Here is a 13,392-nt window from a genome sequence, read left to right on the forward strand (position 1 = left end):
GTGAAGCGCAGTTATAGTCCAACCAAACTGTCGAGTCCGTTTGGGCGGAGGCTCCAGCAGGTCCATTTCTCCCCTCTGCTTTGCCACACAGTCCCAACACCTATTTTTTCCTATCATATGTTACCTTTACCGATGCTGCCTACTCCCTTCCTTCCCGAGGAAGATACAAGGCAAACGAGAGAGAGAGAGAGAGAGAGAGAGAGAGAGAGAGAGAGAGAGAGAGAGAGAGAAATTAAAAAGGAAAGAATAAATCATAACTTTGAGCAAAAAATTAAGCTTAGAAAATGTACTCCTTCGCGTATGAAAAGCTGAGGGTTTCCAAATAAAAAAATAAAGTAAGAAATGAAGACGATATAATAGAAGTAAATGTCAGAGCTATGTTTATTTTAGTGTTCCTAGACGCAGTGAAAGCCCAGTTAGACCAAGCCCGTAACTGATATTTGTCACAGCGAAAAAGAAAATAACAACATTGTGTCAGTCAACGATAATGGAAAAGGGAGGCAAGTAAATTCTGCCGCCGCGACATTTTGATGATGAAAGTTTGTGCAATGGTGTGAAGCAAATTACTGGTATGGACGAGCATCGATACATATATTTTTATGGCTCGTGTTAAGTATAAATGGTCCGTTAATCATTAATAAACCCTACACACACACACACAGCCTACACACACCTGAGGAAAGTGAGGCCCAAAACCTTCCAACACGACACCCAACACCTACTGCAAAACTACCCTCAACACATTGCAGCTTATTCCTCACACATCAGGACACTTCCACGAATCACATCGTTATTCAACACATTCCTCACTACAACACTCGCTGCGACATTCGAGAATTCATTTGCTCGCTGCACTCACCATGCATGCACCACACGAAAAATCATGACAACAAAGACACACACACACGCACACACACACACACACACACACACACACACACACACACACACACACACACACACACACACACACACACACACACACACACACACACACTTATATTACACAGCCAAACCTGTCTAACTTCTAAGAACATGGCGGGACAAAGTTTTCTTAACTCATACATTAATAGGAGAGTTTTAGGGTGATGTTTTTACAGTAATGGAAGCAACTGAAAAGAGAGGGAGAGAGAGAGAAAAAAAACGAAAACGCCCCGCTCAGTGGTCAGAAGAGAGGGTCCATTTCGGAAGGAGAGGCGTCTTGCTGCTCCCCTCTTGAAAGAGTTCTAAGGTAGATACACGTAGATGTATCTGCCGGGCTGAGCATTTCTTTTCGTTAAAGTGAGTTGATGCTAAGCCAGTGATCTGTGAAATACATAATAGATGTATTAAATCTAGTGTAAGTAGCCGTCACTGATTGAGGCCTGACATTTTCCGTTTCCTCTGACTGGTTTGCCATTTAATTTAACTGAAGGGCCGGAGAATGTTTCAGCATCCTGGTAGGCAACTGCTTTAAATGAAAACTCTGAAATGAGTGTTTCTGCTTACAAAATTAAGCACTGTCGTAAAGGTTGAGGCTCGGGTGAAAGACTATTAGTTTTATGGATATACTAACTGAGATTACAGAAAAAGCCGTCCGGTATTTCAATGACAAAAAAGTTTCGCGCAAAGCGATGAGTAGCGGTGTCCATAACTCTGTATTCTCTGAGGACCAAAACAAACACTTTCAAACACAATATCTAAATAATAATTCATCACTGTTAAGCAAACAGTGATGAATTCGTTAAACAAGATACCTCTATGTGTATCTCTCTCTCTCTCTCTCTCTCTCTCTCTCTCTCTCTCTCTCTCTCTCTCTCTCTCTCTCTCTCTCTCTCTCTCTCTCTCTCTCTCTCTCTCTCTCTCTCTCTCTCTCTCTCTCTCTCTCTCTCTCTCTCTCTCTCTCTCTCTCTCTCTCTCTCTCTCTCTCTCTCTCTCGTTTGCCTTGTATCTTCCTCGGTCCCACTTATGTTTCACCACCACTCACTTCCTCCTCTGCCTTCTCCTCCTCCTCCTCCTCCTCCTCCTCCTTGTTCTCCTCCCCCTCCAAAATAACACAGAGACATTTATCACAAACTTGACTGTAACCTACACTCACGGGGAATCACTACTTCGTCACCAATACTCAAGGACACGACTTACAATTTTCTTTTTCTTTATATTCCTCAGACTAACACCTGGGCCACATGCTTTATAGACGCCCCAGTTGCGTGACCTTCAGCTCGATCACGTATTAAAGAAAGACGACAGACAGAAATAAAGAGAATGTTGATCGAATTCCTTCTTCCTTTGTCTCGCCTGCTGGTCACTGTATTATATTTATGACATGAGCGGGTGTACATGAGAGAGAGAGAGAGAGAGAGAGAGAGAGAGAGAGAGAGAGAGAGAGAGAGAGAGAGAGAGAGAGAGAGAGAGAGAGAGAGAGAGAGAGAGAGAGAGAGAGAGAGAGAGAGAGAGAGAGAGAGAGGGGGGAGGGGGTGAACTGACAGCATGGAGGGGCGTGCCATGTAAGAGTCAGGATACACGCTGGCCCTTTCAATTATTCTCATAGCGTTGAGTCTCCGGCGGGTGGTGGTCATGGGGCGGAGGAGAAGGAAAAGCAACTCACACGCATCATTACCTCTCACGGGATCCTTACAACACATCAGCACTGGAATCTGTAGCCCTTATAATTAAACATATCAGCCTCTCAGTTTCCCCGTTTGCAAAGCCTCTCGTAGAAGTTGTTGGGATTTTCATGGACTGTTTTGTGATGCTAGTGATAGTTTTTTCTCGGCTTTTGCATCTTAAGCGGAAAAAAAACCTATGAAATCCAGGTCAGTCTTTTATGTGGCCTCCGGAAATAGTCGTATTGGAAGACGGATACGTTTAAGAATATGGACCTTTTTCTCACACAGACCAAGCATACACGATCGTCTCACGCGTAGGATGGATGATTATAATGACGTCACACCGCTCCCTCTAAACTCCTGGCTTCCCATAGAGAAAACTAAAAATAAAGGGATAACTCATGTGTGGCAATCAGAACGCAAGTTAAAGGTAACGAAAAGTATAAGTCTGGAGGTAGAATCCTTGCAGCGAAACCGTGTGATGTAATGGGACCGAGTTAGACGACTGTGTTATCTTAGATTGTGGTATCTCACTCATTGTTCAAATCGTTCAAATGGTGGTGATGGCGGTGGTGATGGTGGTGGTGATGGCGGTGGTGATGGTGATTGTGGTGGTGATGGTGGTGGTGGCGGTGGTGATGGTGGTGGTTAAGGTGGTGGTGGTGGTGGTGTCTTTTCTGGGTTAATAGTTTAATGATTGTTTGTATTTACACTCAGGCACGCGTCTCCAAGCAAATAAACACACACACACACACACACACACACACACACACACACACACACACACACTACTTATCACCTCCTACTACGGTCTCCTCGCCTCGGTCCCCCTGATGGCCGTTGCCTCTAAACTTAGCTATCTCGGCCAAGAAGCTCAACCTCGCCCGGGTATTGAACGTCAAGAGGCGATAAATCAGTGGTACATGTGTGTGTGTGTGTGTGTGTGTGTGTGTGTGTGTGTGTGTCCCGAGACGTTACATCACTACTCGGATACATCCACATCTCACAACAACACACACACACACACACACACACACACACACACACACACACACACACACACACACACACACACACACACATCTTTCCTATCCTATTCATCCTTTGCCTTGTCATCCTTCGTGTGCCTCAAACAACTATACATTTTTTCTTTTCCATACATTTCTTCAATTTCCTATTTGTCCTATTTTCTTTCTCTTCCTCGCCACACCATCTTCGCGTCGCCTCTCTCCAACACCAACTTTTCTATTTTTCCCTCAACTTGTCATCCTTTCTTCGCCCATCTCAAACAGCTCCTCATCTTTTTCACTCATCCTCAAATAGTCCTCCAGCCTCTCGTCCTGTCAGTCCTCATTCCTTCTCCCCTCCACGCTTTACCATTTTCACCTCGCCCGTCTCCATCACCTCCCCAGGATCTACATCTTCCTCAAACTCCCTTTCGCCCTTCACATATTCCCTCCTCCACCCAGACCTTGCCACTCTCCCTTCACGCGTCTCCATCACCTCGTCCTTACCTCCTACATCTTCCTGACTCCCACTGGGCCTTGCCTTTCTTTTCCTTTCAATTTTAAGTCTCTTGCGTCACTCGTTCATGTCATCGCCTCCCTCCCAACGCCGACGAACATCTTCAGTATCATGTTGGACGTATACACCTTTTTCTCCTCCCTACTTTAACAACTCCACTCACACACACACACACTCCCCCGACGCCTTGTCCCTACACAACAAAGAACACTCTCACCACAATCCCTCGGGCGTCCCTCAAGCGTGATTTATCGGTCTCCACGTCCACGGGGAGGCATGAACCGTCTCTCTTTGACCTTCCCAATCACTCCTCGCCGCCGCCCGTGAGTGATGGCTCGCCCGCCGCCCTCTATTGATCCCGCACGATGAGATTCAATGAGGGACGTTGAGTCTTGACGCTCGGAATGGATATAGGTCGTCATTTCATTCCACTTGATGAGGTTCGTCTTGACTGGCGCGCAACGTTATCATTTAGGGTTTCTTTTCCGTAGTTCTTTTGTTTTTCGTTTCTAGTATTCCTTGATATTCGTTCTTGCAGTTTTGGTACGGCGTTTAGGGATTCTTTTTCGTTGTCCTGTTGTGTTTTTCGTTTTCCAGTATTGCTATCGTCCTTTCAGTTTCGGTATGGCATTCAGGAGTTTCTTTTCCTTTGATTTCATGGGTTTTCTTTTTTTCAGTATTGCTATTTGTTATTTTATGTTTTGGTATGGCACTTTAGTCTTGCTTTCCGTTGTTTTTTTATGCGTTTTTCATTTTCTAGTAGTTCTATCGTTCTTTTGAGTTTCGGTACGGCGGTGTTTTCTTTCTCTCCTGCTCTCCTCGCTTTGCTCGGTGCGCTGGAAGAAAATTTTGAGTTGTCAGGTTCGCGCTTAAAGTTGCCGGCATTTTATCTCCCGATTGTAACCTTTACGGCGAAAGTTTCCAATTCATGAGGTAGGAGTCAAGTATTGTAGCGAGAGAGAGAGAGAGAGAGAGAGAGAGAGAGAGAGAGAGAGAGAGAGAGAGAGAGAGAGAGAGAGAGAGAGAGAGAGAGAGAGAGAGAGAGAGAGAGAGAGAGAAATTTATGTCCTTGCATGTTGAATTCGCACCCATGAAAACCTCCCACTGACACACGCACACACACACACACACACACACACACACACACACACACACACACACACACACACACACACACACACACACACTCCCCCTTCTCCCCAACCCCCTCACCCACTTACACACATGTCAACCCTCCCCCCTGTAGCACTCTTCAGATCTTTGCATTCCAAGTACAAACGCCTCTTCAGCCCGCCCCTCGAGGCTCGGCGCCGCGTGTGAGAGCCCGAGACACACGCCTTCATCAATCATCGTTGGGACAGATAAGATTCGGCTCAAAGAGAGTTCGCATCACCGTCCAGCGAACTGAAGAGCCGGAGAGATGGGTGGCTCCGGGCTGTGAATGTAGAGGATTATAAGAAAAATTAGATATGTAGTTGCGAGCTTTAGGGGAGGTAGAATATAGGGTAAGAAGAGATTAAAAGGAAATGATGCCCGTATAACCACAAGTAATGATAGAAGGGATATTGTATAAAAAATGGTTTTGAAGCAATGGACAACAGAATAAACTAAGTAGTATCGCAAAAAAATGTATTAAAGAGCAACAATCGAAAGAGCAATTGAAATTTAAGTGAAAAAAAGCAGTTTCCCACAAGACTAAAGGATAAGAAAAATGAAATGCATGTAAGGGAAGCTGCAAAGTATTAGAGTAATAAAAACAACAGATACGAAAGGGAAAATGGAAGTAGTACATCATAAAAGAAATTAACGCCAATGAGAAATAATGGAAATGGGAACGGAAACAAAACCTACCAACCATCCACAAAAAAAATAACGTAAAAGAAAAAAAAGGAAACATGGAAAGCAAAAAGGGAAGTAGGTGACAGAAAAAAACAACAGCAATGACAAATTAATGGAAATGGGATCAGAAACAAAGCCAACCAACCATCTATAACAACAACAAAAAAAGAAAAAAAGATGAAATAGCAAGAGATAAGACAAAAAGAGAACCATAAATCATGAGGAGAAGGACGAATGGGACGAGAGCCACGCATTTCAGAAACAACAAGAAAACACCAACTACCAACCACGGGGAGAAGATTTATTTAGTCCTCCGTTCGTGACCTTGAGGAGCGGACGCGTGATGAGCTTGTTGAAATGATGATGGGAAATGTAATAACTCAGGCGGTGGGTGTGTAGGGGCGGTGGGTGTGTAGGGGCGGTGGGTGTGTTGGTCTTGTTCCCAGCCACACCACACCCGACCCCGCCAATCTCTGCCCTATCCCACCCTCCTGTCAGTCCCACACACACCCCTCACCCAACGTAGTCCCTTTCCCCGTCGCTTCCCCGCCCTCCATCACTCAAGCCTCCCATCCGCCCACCGCCCACCCTCGTCTGGCGCCTGAGCCTCGTGCCGCCTCACCCTGATGTTTACCTTGTCACTCCCATCGTTGCCGCGGCCAGTGTCTCCTTGATTAATGTCTGCACTTGATCCCCCGCGTCCGCTATTTCTGTCTCTTCACCACGGGGCCTCTTTTCCCTCTTTTTCCCTCTGTTTTCTTCTTTTCTGGTATATCTAATGCAACGCTTCAATGTTTGTCTCCTTATATCTTTTTTCCCTCTTTTTTTTGTCTCTTCATTGCGGTACCTCATCCTCCTTTTCCAATCCCTTTCCTCACTATTTTCTCTCTGCTTTCCCTCTTTTCTGTCAAATCTCCAATGTAGCACCTCATTTTTCTATCTTCATTTCCCATCTCCCCTCTTTTGTCTCTTCATTGTGGTACCTTATTTCCCTCTCCACTTCCCTTTCCTCACCTTTCTGACATATATATTAAAGGAAAAGTAAAGATATGGAGTACGTGCATCCTCTCCCTGCCCCATAACCTTTCACGGACGCCTCAGTACAGCCAAGGAAGACGAGTGTTTTGATTGCCGAGGTGCATGAGAATCTATCACCTTGAGTCAGCCGGACGCCCGAGCTCCCAGGTACTAAAAGATATTGCTGAGTCACTCAAGGACGCATCTCATCAGGTGAAATATGGCGGCGGATGTGTCAGCTGCGGGGAGCGGTAGGTGGCGGAGGGCGGAGAGCTGTTGGGGGGAAGGGAGCGGGAAATGTATGGCTCCCCAGGACTCTTGTTTTCTGTGGGGCTGTGGGTGTGGCGGGGCAAGAATGCGAGTTAGGGCGATAGTCGTGTGAAGGTGATTATTACAAAACGCGAAGACTTGTAGTAAATATAAGTACTTTCCTCCCTCTGGTGTACGGACGCAGCTCATGGAAGGGTGGCTATTACGAGACTCGAGGACTGAATAATAAATATTTTCCTCCCTCGGCAGCACGGATGTATCTCGTTGTAAGGGTTTCCGAGTGTAGTTTTATATACTCGCGTGTCAGTGTAACGAGGAGGAAGGAGCACTCGTGAAAAAAATACCGCGGTAAAAACTGATGATAATGGAATACAGGAGGGCAAAATTAATGCTTTAGTTCCCCCCAATAAGTTACGCTAATTGGACGGCAGGGCAGAGATAAGTGCGAACGCTGAGACTCCGGCGGCGCATAACGGACATGGACGCAGCGTGCGGCGGCCCTGCCCCACGGGGTACTGTTGCGATTGCTGCTGCTGTTCCTCCTCCTGCCAGCACCTGGATGTCCCTTCTCGTCCTCCCTTCCTGCTTCTCTGCTTCCTTCCCCTCCTTCTCCTCCAAGTCTTGGCCGCTTCCTCCCCCACCATCGCCACTCGCCTTTCGTATTTTTCTTCCCACACTCCCCCCGTCTCGCCTTTCCCGGCCAGGCTTCCTCACCTGACATACAAAGGACGTTGCCAAACAGCACCCACGGCTCACTTCCCTGGGACGGCCGCCACCTGCCTTCCTTCAACCTGGCGTCCGGCTCACCTTGGCGGCATCCGCGTACCCCCCCCCCCCCTTTTTATTGCCTCAGGCTGTGATTTTGTGAAGCTTCCTCCGCCCTCGTTTCACTTGATGATAACGTCACTCTTGGCATTATGTATCTGTTGCCCTGCATTCCGCCGTGTCAAATCATCATTGATGGTTTCCGTTGTTCTGCAAGATATAGAAACAGGTTTAGGTAAAGCTAAAATACTATGCGAGAATTGCTCATTTGACTTGAAACATTAACAAACACACACACACACACACACACACATTTATATATATATTTATATATATATATATATATATATATATATATATATATATATATATATATATATATATATATATATATTATTTTCATAGTTTATTTTTTACTTAAAAAGTTCAAATCGACAATATTTTAGCAAACAAAATGAAGTATGGACTATTCGGGCTTGTCGCGCCCTTGTCCGAGTTGGCACGCTAATGTTTGCTGATGTTTGCCTTTTGGTTCACATAATCCCGTCAGAGGAGCAAGGAGGGAGGCACCAAGGCCACTTTTCTTGCACGCATGGGGTCCCTTGTCTCCTTGAAGAAAGAACAGGAGCTAGAGGGCGCGAAAAAGAGGACAAGGTTCGTACTCACGGCCAGGACCAGGTTGTCGCACCGCGCACAAGGACGGCTGAGCAGGTGGGACAGACCAGGTGATAATCCGCCGAGCAGGCTGTCGGGGCTTAGAGACAGACGGCTGACGTAAGCGACGCCTCCAGTACGTGTGAGATTATTCCACTAACGGGCTGGGCGTTTTTACACTCCAGCAAACTAGTTCTCCATAACAAAGGTTTTCTTTCCTCTCTTCGCCTAGTACGAACATGTTTTTAAAAAGTCAAATGATTGTGTTTTCTGTTATCGCGATGTGGAAACACATACAAGGCTGCTAATATAATACAATGTATTATTACGACTTCGCTATATTTCTTTAAAATCATCATCATGACAATGACGTATACATCGGTCGTGTAGATTGTGGATTAACGAACATCTCTTTCATTCTTTGTCCTCGAACTACGTTCACTTTTGCAGGCATTGCCACCTCTCCTTTCAAGTTCCCAAATCAGGTATTCCGTCAAATATTTACTCGAGGAATACGAGAAAAGTTCTCTCGCAAACTTTTTTGCATTAACTTCCCGTGGCAGCGGCGGCGATGGTAGCCAGTCCTTTTACTGTATGTGTGTGTGTGTGTGTGTGTGTGTGTGTGTGTGTGTGTGTGTGTGTGTCAGAGCTGTTGACAAGTAAGAGTGAAAGGAATAACGGCGGGGAAGCGGAACTCGGGAGACAAGACAAGGCTCTCATTAGTCCTTTCGTTTGTTCCACTGACCCATCCACGTCGTATTTACAGCTCTAACATGTATTCTCGCATTTCTTTCCTTCACTGAGACGAGATTCGTTTTCCTTTTCATTAATCATCATTCCCTGTAATTCCGTACATTTATCACTTCAGAACCGTAGAATAACAAATCTTCCTCCAGCTGCACGTCACACAAGGCAGGTCTATGATTCCCAACGTATGCAAAATAAATATATATGATTTGCTTCACTGCGTCCCTCTCCAGCGTCCCCACTAAGAAGAAGCAGTGCACGCGGCAGGCCAGTTGGCTACCCCGTGTTGCTTGCCCGTTGCCGCATCGTAACCAGTCCCTCGTCGAGGCCAGACTCACAGACTTGTTGATATTCACGTCGCGCCACGAACGTTAGCCACCGTGACGATGAGGATTTGCCTACAAGGATAAATTTGCGATAAGGAAAGGCCTCCGCACTGCATGTAAACATACAGCTCAGCACCCAGCCTCAAGGAAAACCTCTAAAGATAGCGAGCGTGCATCAGCGGACAAACAAACACCACAAAAAGAATATGATGCAATGCGGCGGACATAATCGAGACAAACAGTCTAACATACGTGTTTAACGAGACAGTCATGTTGCGAAAAACTCTATATGACCATCACTAGAAAGCGGCCCTGAGCAACTATTTATACACTTGACAGATTAAGTGTAAACAAAAAAATGGTTTGGTTATATACGTTGCCACAGATTTTTTGTGTGTGTGCGCGTCCCCCTCCCTCAGACCTGTACCTACCTACCGACACACACACACACACACACACACACACACATCTCCCAGCCACAAAGAGCAGCTGAGCATTTTCCCTCAAGACGCTCCACAGGAAGAGACAACAAAGACTCTGGACTCGCCCGCGGACCTCGTAAAATACACACCAAGGTTTATTCACTCACAGAAAACGGGAAACAGACACGGCGAGCGGGGGAAACTGTATTATTTTATTCCCAGCCTCCAGACGCCCGTCCTCTCCCGTCTTCCGGGGGCCCGTGTGTGTAAGGGATAAGATAATTGGGTTTTCAGGAGCGAGGTGAACCGTGAAGTTGTCTTGAAGAAGCGGCGACACGAGGCTCAAGGAAGAGTTCGTAACAAGTTGTCTGGCCATGTTGATGCTGTAATGTGCGTGTTTGTGTTTGTTTGTGGGCTTGTGTGTGATGTTTAGGGTATTATTTATGGTAATCAACTACTTTTGAGTGGAAATTAACTTGTTATGAGCGGTAATTAGCTAGTTCTAAGGAGCTGTCACGTGTAAGATGACTATCCTTGCATATCTTTGTGGGTCGTTGAGTTTACCGGTCGTCTTCTTAATTTAAGATGCGAATAAAAATGACTTAAGCTAGAAGGTGAATCATGATTTTGACGGAGGTAAAAGGAAGGAGGAAAGACCCGTTTTGTCGGCCTTCAGGACTAGCGACGGGAGTGAGTGTATTGTGAATAATTCTCTCTCTCTCTCTCTCTCTCTCTCTCTCTCTCTCTCTCGCCGGTAAAATGAAGGAGGACCAGCTTACAAGGCTGGCAAAGAGAATGATGCATGATCGACACCTAAACTTGCAGAGAAAACGCAAACTCATCCAAACTTCCAGACACAACACAGAACACAAGGCAAAGAAAGAAAAAAAAAGGGAAAAAATCGTACAAGTTTTTGTTTTCTTTACGTGCCGAGGAGTAAAAAATGAAAGAAAGAAAATAATAGATGTCAAAATGGGGTTTTAGGCGGAAAAGCTGAATTTGCTGCGCCTGGTCTGACGGAAAACGAAACATGGAACAAAATTGAGTAACCGTGAAAATAGCTGAGTTGGAATGGCCCTTTTTTCTTTGTGAGGAGGAGGAGGAGGAGGAGGAACATAAGGAGGAGGAGGAGGAAACTGAAGAGGCGCAGACGGAGTGAAAGGAGTAGGTGAAGGAAAAGATGGAGAGGTGAGGGGAAAAGATTCTCTCTCGCCGGAAGATGATGTTAATTCGTTAAAGTTACGCAAGGAAGCAAGAAAGAAAGGAGGAAAAAGAGGAGGAAGAAAAGAAGAAATAATGCCTCGGGGAACTATGAAAGGGCTCTAGTTCTTGAAAGTAATCAGGTCGAAGTTGCCCCCCAAGAGCTCTCGTTTCCCAGGGACATTCACGATATATGAGTATTCTTTTTCCGTCTTTCTGCGGAGATTAATGACCTGAATACATATTAAAATTTTCAGGATTTTTCTTTTCGTACCTAAATCTGTAAAAAACAAGTAAATGAATGAAAGGGAAATAAATATGTCGTATCAGTAATAAATATTTCATGGTTTCTTCTTTGTAAAGCCAACAGTGAATCTTGTGCAGTGATAAGATTACGTCGTGTGAAGCAATTTGTTGTTGTTGACGCATAAAATTGAAGGTGTGCACATTTTTCAGCGGAGGTAAAGGAAATCCTTGTCGCTTTAGAGGAAGGGAAAGGCGGCGTGTTGAGGGGCTCGAAAACAGCCTGGATGAAGGTCGTGAGGAAGCGCCGTCCCGGAGGCTACTTTCATGAGGCCGACCTTGATGAGCCGCGGGAAGCCTCCTCACCTCTGGGTCAGTAAAGGTGCGCCGAGCAGGTATAAGCAGTCAGGTGTGTTGCGCCGTTTTCAGGTGAGGGCCGCGTAATCGCCGAGTCCAGTCCTTTCATCCGTTTCTCTCTCTCTTTTTTTTTACGGTAACCAGACAAGTTTGAGGTTCGATTATTTTTAATTCCTTTCTTTTCCTTTGGTTTTAGGTTCATGTCTTGTTTTACATCATTGATCTTTTTGCCTTTGGGATTGAATTCCTATACTCTTATTTTTTTTTCAGTTTTGTCTATTTTAGCTTGTTACTCTATTTGTTTTTTTCCACTGTCCATTCTATATATTTTTGTTGTTCATATATTTATTTAGTTTTAATTAATCTTACCGTTTCTCTGTTTCATTTATGGAATTTATGTTTTACTTGAATGACCTCTGTGAATCTCTCTCCCATTACTTCTACGTGCGTTCTCTCTACCGGCTGCCAGACGAGGAGTGTGTTAACACTTGCGAGCGTAATGCACCACAGCAACATGAGGAGTGGAGGTCGTGACGCGGCCGTGAGTGTGTGTCACGAGGCGAGGCAGAAGCGCTCCGGGCCGTGACCCTCCCCCTCAACCCTTCCTGCAGCTCGTCAGGGTTGGCTCTTGCCGTGACGCCGCACACACGGAACAGCGGCGCCTTGTCTGCCCTCACGACCGCCACGCAGACCTTCCCCCTCACCCCTTGGCCTCATCATGTGCCATGCTATAAATGAGCCATAAATATGGAGACTTCAGACTAGTATCTTTTAACCCCTCCGTTACCCTATACCGTGGCACAAATGGCCTATAGATAAGGGCAATTCACAATGATATACATCAACTCCGTCCTTACCATTTCCTATCCCTCAAATGACCTATAAAAAGGGTACTTCAATTTTTTATGTATCAGCCCCGTCCTTACACCCCTTTCAGCCCACCTGCGCAAACACTTCCCGTCAAGGCCTCACCACGCTCAGTCTCCCTCAGAGCTTCCTCCACCTTTCCAAGACGTTGGTTCCAGGTGCGCCAGGTTTGCCTAAGCGGAGCAGCCTGTACACGCCAGCGCCTCGATGATGCGCACGAACGCAATATCTCTACGTGCAATTTTATCTGCCCGTCCTTCAATCTTTAGATATGCCGCTTAAGTGTCAAGAATTTAGTGTTTGCAGCCAATACGTCAGTTGATCAATGAAACGCATGAACGAAACATCACTACGTGGAAGTGTTTTCTGTCCGTTTGATGTGGTTTAATATTGAATCTAGTATGCGCAATCTACGAGTAACATGCCAGTCCCTCGGTGGAACGCACGAACGAAGCATCACTGCGTATATTTCGCCTGCCCGTTCTTTAATCTCCGGGTATAGTGGTCAGTGCCGAGAATCCATTGTGTGAGGCCGAGGGAGGTTTTGCTTGTGTGCAGATGATTATGAGGCAG

General features: G+C 45.8%; 1 long non-coding RNA gene across 2 annotated transcripts in view; it reads left to right on the top strand.

Moving 5' to 3' along the window:
- Positions 1-12,697, top strand: part of LOC126999067 (uncharacterized) — a 37,836-nt gene extending 25,139 nt beyond the window's left edge. Inside the window, exons 2-3 of one of the 2 annotated variants that reach the window (XR_007753123.1) lie at positions 11,809-12,024; positions 12,422-12,697. This is a non-coding gene — a long non-coding RNA (uncharacterized LOC126999067). The remainder of the gene's footprint in view (positions 1-11,808; positions 12,025-12,421) is intronic. The other variant, XR_007753122.1, reaches the window with a different exon arrangement.
- The last annotated feature ends 695 nt before the right edge of the window (positions 12,698-13,392 follow it).

This window comes from Eriocheir sinensis, chromosome 15, assembly GCF_024679095.1.
Source record: "Eriocheir sinensis breed Jianghai 21 chromosome 15, ASM2467909v1, whole genome shotgun sequence".
NCBI lineage: Eukaryota > Metazoa > Arthropoda > Malacostraca > Decapoda > Varunidae > Eriocheir > Eriocheir sinensis.